The 18821-nt window shown below is 34.4% G+C and overlaps 1 protein-coding gene across 4 annotated transcripts in view; it reads right to left on the reverse strand.

Annotated features, from left to right (window-relative positions):
- LOC413213 (tubulin polyglutamylase TTLL4) overlaps nt 1-18821 on the reverse strand; it is a 166645-nt gene that overhangs the window by 13366 nt on the left and 134458 nt on the right. The window contains exon 1 of one of the 4 annotated variants that reach the window (XM_396662.5): nt 1172-1440. The exons of the other annotated variants lie outside the window; for them this stretch is intronic. The gene's annotated coding sequence lies outside the window, so the exon portion shown is untranslated. Of the gene's footprint in view, nt 1-1171; nt 1441-18821 lie in introns of those variants that run through there. 4 annotated transcript variants of the gene reach the window in all.

Below are 18821 nucleotides of genomic sequence, written 5' to 3' on the forward strand. Positions count from 1 at the left end.
TTATTTAACTTGAAATTTTAAATATCATTCTTTTTCTTTTACCACTATCAAAATTTATAACAGTATTTATTTTAAAAATTGAAGTTTTATAATCATCCATCATATTTATCACATAAAAATTTCATCAATATATTCCCATTTCTTTCGACACACAATCGGCACGGATCCATATCATCAACGATAGCACGAAATCCTTCGAATGGAACTACAGTTACGTCAATTTGCACAACGACGTCCCGGGCTGTATAGGATCGCGAAACAGGTGCACGTGTCATCATTAATTTCCTCGTGACAGAACGATCCCCCCGAGGAGTGAGAGAAAGAAGAGAAAAAGAAGAGGTACTAACCTTTCAAAGGCTTTAAACGTTTCCATCGCGATGAAACGTAATTTTTTTTCCCTCTCTCTCTCTCTTTCTCTCCGATTGATATAATGTTTCCAACGTTGTTGAGGACGAGGTATTAGCATGAATGCAGGCACGCCGGTAAAAAAGAGAGAGATACCGGTAGGATAATTACACTGATTGGTCGTCCGAGCCGGATATGGTGGATATTCCCCCCCTCTCTCTTTCTCTCTCGCGCGCGCGCGCGCACGCGACCGTGCGCCTGTTAAGTTGAACGAAACGAGTGTTATCCGCGATGGCATGCCGCTATCATCGGGACATCGGCTCTACGTTGTTATTAATCGTATTAACAACCCTGCTATCATACTATCTTGATCACCGATCGGATATGGATGGATATGCTGATTTTAAACACGCTTTTTTCCAGTTTTATGATCGAATAGATTTGTAATTTTGCGTAATGGGTATACAGATATATTGCGGACTTGAGATATCAATCGACTTTCTTTTTTTTCTTTTTGAGAGGATATTCTTAGATAAGATCTTATGGAATTTATATATATATATATTTTTTTTTTTGATATAAAGTGAGAGCTATTCCAAAATCCAAAACATTACTTCCTCTAATTATCCTTTATACTTCTATCGTATAATTCATTGATAAAATTTGTACGTGTCTAATATCAGGCATTCGAAATTTCGTGATACATCTACAAAAATAAAAGAAGAAAAAAAAAATTCAAATCCTCAAACTACTACAATTACCAATCCAAATTCACATTAATCAAGAATCCAAAGAAAGAAATACGGTCGAGAAGAAGAAAAGTTACCTGAACGGGGCAATCAATATCGTCCAACGAAGCGAGTCCAACGGAGTTGGCCTACGTTTACCGAAAAATCGTGAGGATCGAAGCAGCGTGTTCTTTCTCCCTCTTCCGATCCAACTGTGTATAGCCTTCAATAGTAGTAGTAGTAGTATACGGTAACCGAGACAATCGGGCCGGTGTGACGCGGAATCACGGAGCAGAGAAGGTGTAAGGAGAAGGCCGCACCACCGGAGTAGCACAGCCGCACCACCATCGGTTCACCGACGCCTAATTCGGAACGTGCTGGTATACGAAACGCTTCCGCACTGCGTTCATCGTTCTCCCTCTTCTCCATCCTCGCCGGTTGTATATAGCTCCGTCTCGCTCGCCCGAACCCTGCACGAGGTTCAGCCCGTCTCTCCGTCCTCGTCCAACCTCGTCCAGAACGGGTGTACAGCCACCGAAATTCCTCCGCACACTCGTACACCCGTTGGCTCGTGCTACGAGAAACGTGGGAAGATTCTCAGGCCCGAAGGAAGCCCTGAACACCGCGTCCCTCCCCCCACCACGCGCAAGGGGAACACGCGTTCGTTCGTAACCGTCTGCCTGGCCTTTGTGTGCATGCGCGTTAACGGTGTGTGGCGCACGTATACACGCGTGCCCACACTCCTGTGTGGGAACAGGCGGAGAGAGAGAGGCGATGCGCCTCGTTCTGTCTCGCTCGTTCGCTCTTCCACCGTGATCGTGCATCGTGCACCCAGCCGTGAGTCCTCTTTGTGCCGGTAGAAGAGGAGCCAACCTGGCCGGTAATGTAACCTTAGCGTGGCCCCATTGCCGCTTGTTGTGCGCATAATACGAGGCTATTGTACCGAGCACGGGCCATATTGTTGCCCGGCACCCTACTGCCGCGCCAAATATCCCCTTTCCTTCGCTTTTCCTAAGCCCCTTCCTTGCCTTAATTCTTCCTTCTGCCAAGATTCTGTCTCTTGTCGATTTCGAATCTATTATATGCTTTTATTAATCGAGGATCGATGATTCTTGTCGATTTCGAATCTGGAGACGATTATGTGTGTAGGGGTTGAACGAGAGGTGTGTGTAAGGTTTTTGTTCTTGTTGGTTTTTTGCTGGTGTTGACACGGCTGGATTAGGGTGAGATGATATTTTCATAATTGGAAAATAATTTCGATGATTTGTTTTTAGAGATTTCTTGTGAACAGCGTGTTAAAAAATATTTCTAATTGAGAATTGGTTTCTTTTCTCAAACAAAAATTATAATTTGTTACTTCGATTTGAACTTTTTTTAAATTAAAGAATAACTTCGTACAAAATTCACAGTGTAAATTTTTCTAGAAAATTGGAAAATATTGGATACTATTTTATCGTAGATTGACATTCGCAATGAACGGCAAAAAAATGTAAAGCAACCGTAACGAATCCACTTAACCCATTGCATCGGCCGACCTAACCCTTTCCATGTTCAGCTAGTCGATAACAATCGCACGCTTCCATCCAAGCATAGCCCGAGTGACCCATTTACCGTGACGCCTAGGCGTTCACAGCACGCTATCCGCATTTAGCAGACGAATTCTCCGTGGCAAAAAGTGCACGTAGAGTGAAATCAAAGCTGGATGTCGATATCGCCCATTAAACTTTCTCTCTGGATTATCACTTATTGGATTTTTAACATCAAATCGTCGTAATGTACATTATTAGACAAATTGTGTATTCAAAATATATAAAGTTTAACAAAAAAGAAAATTATTATTTTATTATTTTTTATAAATTAAAATTGTGTTCTTTATTTTTCGAATTTATGTGAACAAACCGTTTAAAAAACTTAATGTTGAAATGAAAGATGTGATACTTTAATAAAAATATTCAAATTTTAGCGATAAAAGAACTTGGTGTGTTGCAGCATTCTTGTAACAGACTGTACATACTTACATATTTGTACTTTAATTTTCTTGTCTTCAGAAATATTAACATTTGAATGCTGTAGTGGTAATATTTAAAAGTAAAATTACACGTAGTACATCCTATTTGACAAGTTTTTCCTTAATGAACGTTTTCTTACGTGTGTTTACACGATATGCAGGAAAATAATTTACATAATAATTTATGCGTGTACCGTAAATTTTGCAAATCGTTAAAAAGATTCAATCACTTTTGTTCGACAAGAACTGGTAAGTAATTACCGGTATGAATTAAAGCAACCAACAAGAGCGTTTAATAGGAAATGTTTCATGCCTCGAATATTGCAAACAAATATTTATGTATCCGGATTACTCGGAATGTCTTGAATTTGGCATGAATACGAACATAACTAAGATTAATAAATACAATGAAAAAAATATTATTTATTATCGTATGCCAATATTACATACGATTTCCTTTTCTCTTTCTTCCCAATCCTCCAATTAAAATAAATTCAATTCGAAGTCGACGATCGATTTTCTTCTGCGGGTATCCTTGGGAATTTGAATAGCTATATTAATCCGCGTGTTGGCGTAATTTCCGTGGAGAAAAATTCGAGATTTTTACCCATACACTTACATAGCAGCAGGGATTAACGGAGAAGCGTGAAAACCGATTATCAAACATGATCAAACATCGTTAAACATCGTCAAACATCATCATCAACGCGTAATTTCCGTGGAGAAAAATTCGAGATTTCTTTTTACCACACTTATACACTTATACAGCAACAAAGATTAACGGAGAAGCGTGAAAACCGATTGTCAAACATTCTCAAACATCGTCAAACATCTTCAAACATCGTCAATAATGTTGCGAATGATTAAAGAAAAAGTTTTGGAAAAATTCTGACGATGGATTCTGGTATCCCCAACACTACAATCCATGATGAATCCACGGTTACGCACATAGATCAACAAAACCAATCATTTCCACGAAGATCTTTCGTTCTCCGCGAAGGAATTTTCGCTTTTTTTTTCCCTCCTCCTTTCTTTCTCGACCGCCTCTTTTTTTTCCTCCGACTTCATTATCGGTATTGGATTAATGGCCGATTGTGGTAGTAGGGGATCAGATATTTCCGACTCGTTTGCGCGATGAATAATCGGGCATTAAGTCGAACGGATTCTTCTCTCCTACTCAAACGGCCACGGAGGCGGTCTTTTAATCGACTTCACGTTAAACGCCGCGATCGCGTATAGCAAGGCAACACCTGTGAAAGCAAAAAGTGGCGGCGCTGTTACTTCTTCACATCGTTAATGGATGTTTATTTTCAAGCCGCGATCGAGGAGGGGGGGAGGATAAGGATTCGACGGTCAACGTCCATCGGCCTCGATATGGATAAATATTCGTTCGACGGCCGTTTAGATCGTGAGATCTTGGATCTGGTCCACCGATCCATGATCGAGATGATCGATCTTTTATTTCTTGTTCACGGTGGATTGAAGAGACGTTTATTCTTCGACGATGGATTTTAACGTTGCTATACACGTTCAATATGATGAATATTTATTCATTGTATGATCATACATATATATATAAAACGGTAAATTTTGAATAAAATTACGATGAATCGAAATTTCGAGAGAGATTATTTTGAATTTAAACTACTTTCCCATCGCTCTTCTTCGGGATGTTTAAAAAAGTTAAGAATATTTCACGACTCGATATACAAGTCGAGATGTTGTACTAATCTGTTAAAATAAATCTAAGCAATCTATTACCAAGAACCTATCCACTAAAATAAACTGAATACATTATATAACGTGTCGCACATGTGCGACATTGTTCTACTGTTAAAACACCGAGTTCATTTATTTTTGTAATCAGAAAACGACATATGCGACGACTTGTGCAAGAAAAATCTAATCTAATCAATCACACAATCACTTTTGTTTCATATTAAAGGAAAAAAAAGTGACATACATATTTCGTGAAATTTTATAAGAAAAACTAAAACTCGACATTTGAATAAAAAAAAAAAACTTGAAGAACGTTCAAAATAGAACAAATCGCTTTTCATTTCTTGAAATAAAAATCCATAATCTCTATTTACGTTCAAATAATTTTCCAGTGTATATATATATAAAATTGAAATCAATGTAATCCACGATTTAATGGATTAACATATTCAAAGTGGATATCCAACAGATACCTTCTCTCCCGCATCTGTTACATGCCATTCCATCTCCACGACTCGTCTTAAAACGTCCCTTAATAGCGGAACCATGGCTCCTTTGATGTCGTCCGCGATCGGACGACAACCCAGAGATTTTTTTTTTTTTATTCGTCGAACCGGTCGACTTCCGCGGGAACGAAGCTCTCTCTCTCTCTCTCTCTCTCTCTTTCTCTCTGCGCTATCTCGATTTAATTATCAAAAGCCACCGATTTCGACGTCGCCGTCAAATTCACTTGCTCCGGCCATGCGTGTGACTTTCACCTTTCGATCCTTTCGAGATTGAGAGGTAAGACCGATTTTTAAGAAGCTTGCGTAACACGTGCACGAAACAGACGTTTGTCGCACGAGACCGAATTAATCATGAGAGATGAAGAGAAGAGCGGGAAGGAAAATCTCGTTTAAATCTTGCGTATGCGCTGTACAAAGTTAGAGAGGTTAGAGATAACATTTGACGGATATTAAAATTGGATACTTTTGTTAAAGTTGTTGAAAATTGAGAAGGAGAGGATCGTTTCTGCAGGAATGATTCTTCAAATGTCTTCAATGCTTTTGTATTTATATATCCAAGAAAAAAAAAGATATTAATCACTTCAATCAATTACTTATAATGGACTATCAACAAATATTTCCAACAAGAAATTTTGAAAAGAAAGAAAAAGAAAAAGAAAGTACAATTCTACAAAACAACTACTTCTTACTCACCCAACTTGGAGGATAGCAATAATAAAATTTCTCAATATATTTTCCAAAAGTAGCCCGAAAGCCTACGGTCCATTCTGCTCCTCGAAACGGGTTGAAACCGTATATTTTATTCAATTGTAATTGAACAGGTTGGCAAGAAAGAACCGCAAACAGCAGGCGGCATCACGCGAGGGCCCTTCGTTCCGATAAACATCAAAATGACCGCGTGACCTGTTTAGCCCGACTCAATTACCGGTGTGCGATCCGAGGGCGTCACACCTGGCTGTCAGAATCGTATCAGAGGCGGCAGGGTGGCGAGGAATCGACGGCCAAATTTCGTGTCGTCGAGAAGAAATTCACCGTCGTGGAATTCGCCTTGCGTCGAGGCAAAGGTATAGAAAGAGAGAGAGAAAGAGAGGAATTGGAGGGGTGGAATATTTCGCGGTTCGCATTTTTCGGTGCACGCGTACCGTTATTTTCGCGGTAATCGTGTCCCATCGTTTCCACGGCCCGGTTCCTCCTCTCTTTCTGGCCCAGGAAACCACCTGCTTCGCGTACACACTCGACTCGAATTAACGTTGATGTTGACTGAAAGGTTACTCGTACAACGGTCCCCTGCCGGGGCCGCCGTGCCTTTATTTTTGATTATTCCCGTATCGATCGTGCTTGTTTGTAATATTGATATCGTTTGTTCCGATATCTCGCTTCTTCAAATTAATTTGATCGAATTCGAGAGAATAAAATCGAGAGATAAAAAAGAATATCGCAGATCTTTTCTGTTTATTTTTTCCTTCAACTTAATTTTACGCCGTTTCAATTGTTTGTCTTAATAAAAAAAATAATAAATTATCTCGTATAAAGTATGATGTAAAAACTTGGCAAAATATTATTTTCCATTCTTTAATAGAAAAAAGTAAACCTAAAAGTATAAATTGTAATATTAAAAGTCGTGTAATTTAAGATTTAAGAAATTTACGTGAAAATTTAATAAAATCCAATTTTTCAAATAGCAACAGAAAACAATAAATCTATCATTTCAATTATTTGTCTTAATAAAAAAAAATAATAAATTGGAATATATAATAAAATATAATGTAAAAACTTGAAATGTGAAAATCAATATTATTTTTCGTTCTTTAATAGAAATAAACCTATATTATATAAAAGTATAAATTGTAATATTAAAATTCGTCTAACTTATCCGAGAAATTTACGTGAAAATTTAATAATATCCAACTTTTCAAATAGCAAGAGATAACAATAAATCTATCATTTCAATTATTTGTTTTAATAAAAAAAATAATAAATTTGTGAACTCTATAAATTATCCCGTATAAAGTATGATGTAAAAATTTGGCGAAATATTATTTTTCGTTGTTTAATAGAAATAAACCTAAAAGTATAAATTGTAATATTAAAACTCGTCTAATTTAAGATCCAAGAAATTTAATAAAATCCAATTTTTCAAAAGAGCGACAGATAACAATAAATCCATCAACCACCTATCAATTATCTATAATTTAGAAATTACGATAATAATCTCGAATATATCTTAATTCGAAACTACAATCTACCCTTCCCAATCGCAAATTTATAATTACAAACGAACAAGCAAACACCGTTGAAGAAAATTTGAAAACAAGAACAAACCGAGCCACGACTAATCTAATCAATTAAATTGCAAAATTCCACAAATGGGAAAGCCAATTAATATTATCTTTCCCCTATCAAATCCCCTTTTTTCTTCTCCTTCGATAATCTTCCCTTAATCTTTCCTTAAATCCTTATCGATCCACGGAATTAATTAATTGCAAATTGAGCAGAATCTCCGAATAGGAATTTCAAGATCGCGTATAATAGGATTAAAGGAGGAACAAGTTTACCCTCCTTCGATTTTTACCGTGTAAAAATCGAGGATAATTCTAAACGAGGATTGGGAGGGGGATTAATTAACAACCGCTACTGGTTAAACGTTAGAGGACCAGAGAACCAGGCCTCGTCATCTAAGATATTTCTCTTTTCTCGAGGCGCTATGTTTTTTTTTTTCTTCTTCTTCTTCTTTTTTTTTTCGTTAAAAAGAACAAGCCGACACCGCTCTCTGCTCTCGCCCCGTTTCCATTAACGTTTCGAGTCTTAATTATACCGACGTTTTCTTCCTTGACGTTTCCCATTAAGAGGAATATACGCTTGGCAGGGCGGTGGTTGTAAATTGTGACACGGGTTTTGTGGGTTAAGAGGGTTAATTTCTGCCTCCCCCCTCCCTTTCTTGCCTTATCTCTGTCCGCGAGAATTCGAACGATTTTTAAGATTTTTGGGAAAATTCATTCGTGGAATATATTATTATTCTATAATGAAACTGTAATTGTTTCGAATTAACCAGGATCCTTTTAAGACAAATTAATTAGATTTGTAATAAATGGACAAAGTCTCCATTTTTTAATTTACGAATAAATCATAACACAACATTTCATTTCATAAAGAACAATATACTATCCTGATTGTTGAATTTTCAAAATGAGAGAAAGAATAAGAACAGAATAATATGCAAAACAAGCCAGCAAATAAAAAATAAATATTACATTAAAATAGATTCAAACTATATTTTTCCAAAAAAAAAAAAAAAAAAAAAACTATCTTCATCATACTTTACCAACCAATCTATTTTTTAATTTATTTTTTATAAATCACAACACAACATTTCATTTCATAAAGAACAATATATAAAAATTTAGAATTAAGAACGATTCATTGGCTATCCTGAAAGAAAGAATAAAAACAGAATAATATGCAAAGCAAGTCAGCAAATAAAAAATAAATACTATATTAAAATAAATTCAAACTATAATATTTTTCCAGAAAAAAAAAAAAATTACTTTCATCATATTTTACCAACCAATCCATTTTTTAATTTATTTTTTATAAATCACAACATAACATTTCATTTCATAAAGAACAATATATAAAAATTTAGAGTTAAGGATGATTCACTGGCTATCCTAAGAGAAAGAATAAAAACAGAATAATATGCAAAGCAAGCCAGCAAATAAAAAATAAATACTATATTAAAATAAATTCAAAGTATAATACTTTTCCAAAAAAAAAAAAAAAAAAAAAAAACTACCTTCATCATCATACTTCACCGATCCCCGATATCTCACCCCAAAATATCGGCTCAACATCCAACCACAGAAGCAACCAACCGCGCGTGTAAATCGCAGCACAAGCTCAGCACACGAGCAGCACACGAACAGCACGCATTTCTTCTCCCTCCTTCACGGAATCACGGATGCGCCTCTATTTCCGATCCGGCAAAAGAGCGTCCCCCTCCGCCGACGAACGAACGAGAGAAGAATGGGGGGGCCTACGACACACTTGCGGGGCTTTTCTGGCCCCCTCCTCCCCCCAGAAACACGGGGTGGATCGAGAAAGGGCGACCCTTGGCCGCCTTCAACACGGGAAGACTCCGATCGACCCGTTCCCACGAACCTGGGGACACACCACCTGTGCTCTGGAACGAGGATCCCAACCAACCCCCTCGTGCAAACGAGCAATCGTCGAAGGGGGGATGATTGTCCTGATTTTCGAGACTAATTTCGAGGGTGGGGGAGGAAGAGGGTATATACGATTCGAGGGTAGCAAGGGATCGAAATTGCATTTCGAAATTTTGGAAATTTTGGAATGATTTGAATTGGAAATTGGAAATTGGAATATTGGAAAGATTTGTTTAAGTGAAATTGAAGATTCGTGTGCACGATTAACTCTGCAGGGAGGAGAATTAAAGAAAAAGAAAAATAGGATGTTTATTTCGAATTTCAAGTCACATCACCCTGTTCTACCTTCCACTTTCCATATTTGGGGAGGAAGAAGAAGAAGAAGAAAAGGAAAAGAGAAAGGGAAAAAATCGACACGATTAAAACTTAAAATCACGCGTTACTTATCCAATTATACGTAAATTGTCTCACACGGATCAGAACAATTTACCACGCTCTTAAATAAAGCCTTACGTGAACGCTTCCTCGAGAGAAAACAAAAATAACACGCACCGTATCCGCCAAGAATCGTTAAAATTCTTCTCCAGCCCTGTCGTTAAAAACTTCCGTAAAACTGTCCGATACTTTCCCATTCTATATATATATGTATGTATGTATATATGTACGTGGTATATATAATATTTCGAATTTTGGTGATATACATCGGCAACAACAACACAGCGCGGCCGAATTCGTTATCTGAAACGAAAAATTCTGGAACTAATGGATCGCCCGATAAAAGGAAGCTCGAAGCGGTCTTGCGAACGATTTGCGCAAGAAACGGCAGCGGTATTTATATTGGCGAATTCCAAATACGTATTTCTATATACAGGGTGTGTCGTGTAACTGTAATCTGATATGATATAATATTTCATTTCTTTCCTAAATTATTATTGCATCAAAATTGGCGGAATTGGTCAATCTAGATTTTTTCCAGTTCGAGGAGAAATTTCAAAATTGATTTATCCTAAAAACGAAAGGAAAAAAATTGTAAATGTATAGATAGAATGATCTTTTTCGATGGATATTTCATATCCAAATCGAGAAATTTCAAAATTGAATTTTTCATTTCGTTACTTCATTTCGAAAAATTCAAATTCAATTCTCGAAAAAATTGTTCTTTTTCTTTTCTTGGTAGCACTAATTTCACGACACCCTGTATATCGATACACAATTATGCCCGCTTCATATTTGTCCCGTTGGTTTCACCCGTAATTCGAACATATGATTTACAGGATCCCCACGAGGCTGCCTATAAAGGTGGAGTTGTACAATTTTGACGATCTTTCCAGCAAAAACATAACGTTTCCAAAACTGAAATTTGCATACATTGTATACAAATTGCTCCAAGCGGTAAGGTAAGGTATATCGGAACCAATAAACTTCGAGTTTTAATAAACCGCTTCGAGGTTCTTGTAAATTCTTGTAAATTCTTGTCCTGTAAATTTTTTTCTTTATTTGTCAATAACATCGTTGAAGGAAGACGAGGTAGGATTTTTTTTTGAAAAATTATCAGCTGCGGTTGTTTTCGTAATTATTAATATTGTTCCACCCTATTTGATGAAATTTGAAACGATACTGCGGTTAATTAATAGTTATTATTTCGTAAATGAGATCGAAAGTTCTTTTTTTCTCATCGTATTTTATGATTTATCTTGAAATTCTTAGATATAACTTTGATAAAAAGTTTTTGAACTTCAAGATTTATCGTGGAAAAATTTCTTTCTACTAATGTGGATGATGTTTTTGATATTAAAATATATGGAAAAGTTTAAATGCCTGCTCTTAATTTTTTGATATTAATTTGTCAAAAAATATTTAATTGAGAAAAAGAAAGGCATAGATTTTCACATTCAATAAATATGAAAATTTAATAGAAATATTAACTGATTATAAATATATCTTACGTAATGTTTCTGGATTGACGATATACTTTAGAATTAATCAGGTATTAGATTTAATTAAAATAATATTTAGCTAAAAAAAAGTTTCGATATTTATTTCTAAATCGTATCATTCGGTTTTATTTAAGATTGCATACACGTAAATACACACACACAACCTTGACACGTGTCATTCTTCATCTAAACCTCCACGTGGCATCGTGCAACGAAATACTGTAAACTATAAAAGAAATATCAGCATGTAAATGAACACTATGTATATCTTAATGTATCTTAATCTTCTCACGCGAAGAAACTTCTTCGAGGAATTCATTTCTCAATTCCGTACTCTTTCATCCGATACTTTAAAATAAACACTACGGGTCGTTCTGCTAAACAATTCACGAAGAAAATCTAATCCAATCTCGTCATACATGACAATATTATTAGCATAATGCATATATTTTGTTTTAGATATTCCACGTGATATAACCCGTTTATTTATCATTGTGATGGAAGAAGACAAGACGCGATGTGAAAAATGAATTTCATTTCGAAATAAATTCGAAATGATTTTTAATGCGATGCGCAAATTTATTAATATTCATCTTTTTCTTTCATCGTATAAATTTCGAACGATAAAATTAGATTATTTATTTTAACAATTTTTGAATATGTGTTATATTATTGGATATTGTCAAAATTCTTGAAAATTTCACAATGTGTGAATATATATAATGCATAAAAATTAAAAGAAGAAGAAAATTACTGAAAAATACACCTTGCTTTTTTTCTTCACCAATTCAATTCTATGCAACATTCTATTTGCATAATTTCGTAAGTACATTTTTTTTTCGCGTATATACCGCTTATAATAATTCATCAACCGTCATTATCGAGGACGAATATTGTAATTTAATTAATAATTATACAACATAAAACGGGGGATGTAATTGATAAAAACAAAACGGATCTTTCAATTTACACGATGTTTCAACATCGTATTCTTGATCGGCGTTGTTACGCGTTATAATTTTAAAAGAGATGCCCTCCTCGACATCGATCCCTTCTGTTCCAAGAGATAAACTATAAAAAAAAAGAGGAGATTATTTTCAACTTTCGTAACTTATTACGTAGTAACAAGTAATTATTATATCGTTATTAACGGTCGTAAAAATTTTGGCAGGGAGAATCTCGAGATATTGTTCTCCGTTACACGAAATTAAAATAATAATAACAATAAACATTCGTTTTTATGAATGCATAAATTTGTTAAACGAAGCTTTTGCAACTAATTCTCTATAACGTATGTTAAAAATTTCCGGTAATATTCGTCCACAATAATCTTTCGATTTACGGACGCATCATTTTGCAAATATCTCTTAACGGGAATAATTATTTTTTTTAATAACGTTCCTTTCGTACACGGGAAATCGATTTTATTTCGTTTCGTTTCGCTTTTATATTTTCGAATTTATGAATATCACACGGAGGGGGATAGCGAAAATGAAATATTTCATTCCAATTCGCGTTTTACTTGTACTTTCTCTTAACGAAATATCCAAAATTTAATCCTTAATTGATTATACTCGTAATTAACCTTTCGTGTTTGAAAAATGATTAATTAAAAAAAAAGAGAAATAAATTAAGTTACGTAGTTTTACAATATAACTATAATAAAAATTATTGAATTATTTGAAAAAAATTCGGATAAATCCAACATCCATCAAATAATTTAACTCCTCTTTAATCCTCTCGAAAAAACGGGGAAATTAAATTTTATTATCATGTCGTACAAACTTTTAACGCGTGAAAGTCGTAAAAAGATGTTTCTCTCTTTGTTTGGATCAGTTTCAAATGAACGAGGATGGAAGCGACGGCAGGTGGTGTGGTCTCTTGTTAAAAAGAAAAAAAAAAAATAAAATAAAATTAAATGAAAACGATCCAAATATACGTTTTGCGGGCGCGATAAGTGAATTTTATATATAAAAGGGTATATCGAAGATTTTTTATACGAGTTCGGGAAATCGAAATCGTTGATAAACTCTCTTCATGAAGAGAGGGCCCTCCTTCATGAGGAAAGAATCGCGGTATATAAATCTGTTCGCGGTATCTGTGATCAGGTTTCACATTCTAACGTCGTGTATTACGTTGAAAATTTTACGAGGGGGGAATATTAATTTTTCGCAGATTTTTATCGATTCCTTTTAACCGATCGAGTCGTGCCTCGAGGCGTCATGGAATTTCCTCATTACAAGGGCTTTGACTGATTGCCGATCGTTCCCTGCAATTACATAGATGATGGTGAAAGCTGAAGTTGGAAACGTGTTAATCCTATTTTGCAATTTATTTATCGAATTTTTCTTTTTTTTTTTTTTTTTTGTTAAATTTAAGATCTTTCTTTATTTCGTAGAGAAAGAAAAGTAATCTTTTATTATATAGGTAAATAATTAATGATTTCATAATCTTTTTGGATTAAGAAAAATGCGAAAATATATGTAAAGTTTTCGTTAGGCTAATTTTAAAATTAAATGCATCGCAATATTAAAACAATTCAAGCAATTTAACAAAGCAGAGCAATGTATGCAAAGAAGAGATTATAGTGCATCTAAGAAATTTTACAAAAAAAAAAAAAGAAAAAATAACGTTAAAACGCAAGAATACAGCAACAATCAATCTCCAAATTCCAAACTCTCTTCAACCAATCTCAGCAATCCCATCGCTCGATCCACCGATCATCCCGACCAATTCACCCGTCCGTCCAACAAGCATCCCCTAAAAAAAAAAGCCCCACCTGAAAAAAGAAATATAAAAAAAAAGAGAGGAAAAAAACCCCCACAAAAGATAACTCAAAAAACCCATTAAAGAGAGCTTATCGGAGCCGCCGTATCAAAGAGAGGCCGCACACAGTCATCACTTGGCCGATAATCCCATCAGGGGGCCAAGTCACGGTGCCAAGATCAAGAATTTCGTATATGGACGTATCACGTATATGGAAGGATTAGAATATAACCCTTCTGGTAGTTTCGAAATGATAAAAACTCGCTCGAATAATATATCGTACGAATTTATAACCCTAAAAGATTATATAGAAGCGCATGAAACAGCTGCTGACTGCAACGAACGACCGATTATTTTATTTCCAATGAAAATGTGCAAAAACTTACTTAAACTTCTCTCGTAACACTCGATTATTTCGAAATTTCGATTCGTTGCCCAAACTCTGCTACATACCATCGTTGGTTGGATTCCACGCGTGCGTACACGCATCGGTAAGAATCCGGTTGGTCACGCATCCTGTCCACGCCACGGTGGTTTCCTTTTGTCAGGCGAATTGACGATGCGAGCCGCGACACGTCCTCCAACGGCCTCGAGAAAACAACACATGCCTTCACACCGCGGGTTCCCATAGCCCCACGACACGGTGCCATTGTCCACGAGGCACGAGCGCCTCGCCTTTCTTCGCCTTTTCTCCTTCTCGCCCCCTTCCGCTTTCCACTCTTTTCTACACTTCTTCTTCTTCTTTTTCTTTTCTCCCTTCTTCTTTTTCTTCCCTCCTGTCTCTTTATCCACGAGGCCACCTTTTCTTGGGCTCCTTATTTTTCGACGTTTTCTTTCTTTCTTTCTTTTTTTTCTCTTGTTTTTTGTTTCGGTTGGTATGGAGAGGTTGGTCGGTCGGTTGCACGCACCACGAGCCACTACTACAGGGCTACCGATGTTCCGTGAATTATAACAAGCGGACTGGTTGCTTTGAATGCGCTCAATGATTTATCGTTTTGGGGAGGGAGGGGTGGCGCGTCTTCGTGGAAACGTTTCGATTTGTTTGATGTGACATGGGGAAGGGGTTGGGGAGGGATTTTTATTTTCGTGTACGGGAGGATTTTTGTGATTTGTTTTTAAAAGATGTATATATATATATACTTGTTAATATCGACTTAATAGAACGTGAATCTTCTTTATCCCGTGTATCAACGATTCAATATTTTATATTCTATTTCTACGAAAAGGAATAAGAATGATATGTGAAAAAAAAAAAGAAAAAAAAAGTAGTTTATATCAAGTTATTTTGCAATTTAAATAAGTAGAGATATTATATAGTCATAAAAATCTGATTTTAATGAAAATTTATACACGTGGAGTAATATACTTTTTTTTCACTCCATGAAATCAAATTTTTATCATTTCTTCAAAATGATATAATTATTATAATAAATATTGAAATAAATATATACTGGAAATATATAATGGAATAATACTGGAAGTATAAGGATGGATTTCATTGTGATTTACATGCTCATAAATATTCATAATACAAATTATTGTTTCATTTGTTTGATAATACAACGTATTGTATAAAGTAAAAATTTCTGATTGATTGCATTGACAATCTATTAAAAAGTGTCTGTGATATTTGGTATTCTAGTTCGATTTATTTTCGCACGAATCATCGCGGGTTCATCATCATGAATAATCATCTAAGATTCTTGGAATAATCTCTTGGCCACGGTCATTTCTGAATAGAGGAAATTATGGATCGGGAAAATCCAAGATTTGATGATATGCAAAAGTATGCTCTAAGCGTGAAAAAAGAAAAAAAAACTAAAGTTAAAAAAAGTTTGCGATGATTTCAGGAAATATCATCTGTGAATCATTTTTTTTTTTTTTGATAGTAAATCAATCTCTTATTTTGCAATTATGCGAGATATGATAACAGAGATTAATTTGCATGAAAATGTAAATGTAATTTATTGAATAAGAATATAAACAATTATTAATTAACAGTGACCTGTATTAGCATACAGCGATGAAAACTTATATTTTAAACAATTTCAACGATGATTGTATTATTGTAAATTTATTTAAAAAAAAAATCAACTATTGTTTAATTAGAAAAGTTTGATAAAAAGATTTTCACATTTCAATTTTATGTCCATTGATGACATTTGAATTTTTTTTAACTATAATGTACGCTTTAAAAATAAATATGTGCACAACTTAGTTATGCGTAAATTTGAATTTTTAATGCGCAAATGTGTTATTTGAGAAATATTGGGTAAAACCAACATGTGATGCCTGGTTATCATCTCATTTGTGATTTTTGTTTTTTTCAAATAAGATAAGATCAGATCATTTGAAATAAATTAGAATATTTTGCAATGAATTAAAATAGATTATTTTTATAAATAATAAGAAATAGATTCTGGTGTTATTTTAAAATAATTTAAATATCTTTCAATGAAAATTCGTTTTCATATTGTTCATCATCTAACAAACGCGATATTTTGATATTTTTTGAAAAATTAATTTTTAAAAAACTATTCTATTTCTTTTTATTGCACGATGCATTGATATTAATTAATGTCAAGAACTTTTTCTCTTTTTCTGACTTTTGTGTTAAATTATTCCAGTCTATATATACACATATAATTTATAACTAGTAATTATACATTTCCTTTAAAAAATGGAATATTTATCGACCGATTTACATATTTGCATCAGCATTTATGCATTTTTCGATGGATCAAAATATTTTTCTCAATTTTTGTCCATAAACCTTGAAATTATCACAGACAGTGTTTCTTTTGTGACGATAATCAACTTCCTGTTTGCGAGACTTTTAAGCTCGATGATGCGATTCCTCTTCGACGTTTTCTTCAGGTATGAAGATGACTCATTCGTCTCGTTCAAGAATAATAAAAATATTTCGATGCATTCACGAACATCACGTGAAATATTTTGCCAATTTATGAATGGATCGTCAAACACGATCCATTCATACACACCATCTCCTCTTGGATGACAATATTCCTTTTATCTTTTTCTTGATATTTTATATAAAATATTAGAATTATTGATACCACTCCTCAAAAAATATATAGATGGAATATTATTGCATCGAATTATTATGCATCAATTTTTTTTTTCACTCCCTACTTTCTCAAGTAGAATAATCTATGCTCGTACAGGCCATTCGAACTTTGCATTATGTTTCTAATCCAATTGAGAAATATATTTTTACAATTATAATTGAAATAAAACGAAGACATTTGTTTGTCTTTCTCTTTTATTTTGTTTCCAATTCTGATTCATTCTTGATTTTTAAAGAATATAATATAAGTTATTCTAAAACAAATAACGAAATAATTCTCGATTATTCATTATCAAAATAATTAAAATTTCAAATCTGATGTTCTTGTTATACAATATTATCAATATTCATGCAGCTATTACAACAATTGTTACGATGCAATTAACATTAATCGCTGCATTACATTTGTATATCATTAAAACTTATTTATCGAGCGTTTAAACGCAATTTCACAATTCGTATCCATCTCTATTCATCCAATATTATCTTGATTGAAAGAGGAAACAGAGATATTTCACGAGATATAAATTTTCCACGTCAAACACGCCTCAACTTTACTTTTATAAAAATCAATTTTCTTTCCACAAACAAATCTCCAAATCTGCAAGAATTATTGCACCTTCCAATTATTTTACAATCTCCAGAATCTTCCATCCAACAGTGGGATGCCCTCGTCGAGGTTTCTTTTTCGCCGGATGCGGAAAACGCGTTTATGCACGGTGAACGTCCGTTCCCACAGCAACGTAGGCCAAAGTGTTTGACTTTCGATTTAAGGGGAAGCATAAAAAAAAAAAAAGAAAAAGAAAAAGAAAAGAAACCAAGCTAATCGCACAGTTTCTCCAACATCCACGACACGCTCACGGTTTCGCTACTTTTTCCTCCGAGCCGAATTTTTCTCTCTTTCTTCGACGAAACGAGGGAATCGAGGGATTCCCCCTTTCGGTTCACGATCCGATGGCTCAAGCTCTTTTTGCGCCTCTCTTTGCGATTGTATAAATATTAATACGAGCGCGGATCTCTCTCGGCTAAGCAACGAGTTTTTCTTTCTCGGCTGCCACGATTGATATTTATAGGATCTATCCCCTTTAGCTTCGAAAATACGTTTTTGAGATGGATGAAAGGAATAGCGACGAGGGGGGGAGGTTTCTTTTTTATTCTACTCCAGCGAACAAACATTTCTATGAAACAGTATTGGCGTATATAATTATAGAACGAAATTTTACTTTTCTTTCCTTTAAATACGTAATTATAAATAATAACGAATTAAACGATAATTAAATAATAAATTCAAAATTAGAATATTTGAATATAGAATGAAATTTTACTTTTCTTTCCTTTAAATACGTAATTATAAATAATAACGAATTAAACGATAATTAAATAATAAATTCAAAATTAGAATATTTGTATATAATGTATTTATATGTAATAATCTATCAATAATTCTAATATTTTGTATTTATATTTATATAATTGTATTTATTCGAATACTTCTCAAATATATTTTTTACGTTTAATTAGTGAGATGCGCTGTTCAAATCTGTATCTCACTTTCCTCCAT

The sequence above is a fragment of the Apis mellifera genome, linkage group LG14, assembly GCF_003254395.2.
Source record: "Apis mellifera strain DH4 linkage group LG14, Amel_HAv3.1, whole genome shotgun sequence".
NCBI classification, from domain to species: Eukaryota; Metazoa; Arthropoda; class Insecta; order Hymenoptera; family Apidae; genus Apis; species Apis mellifera.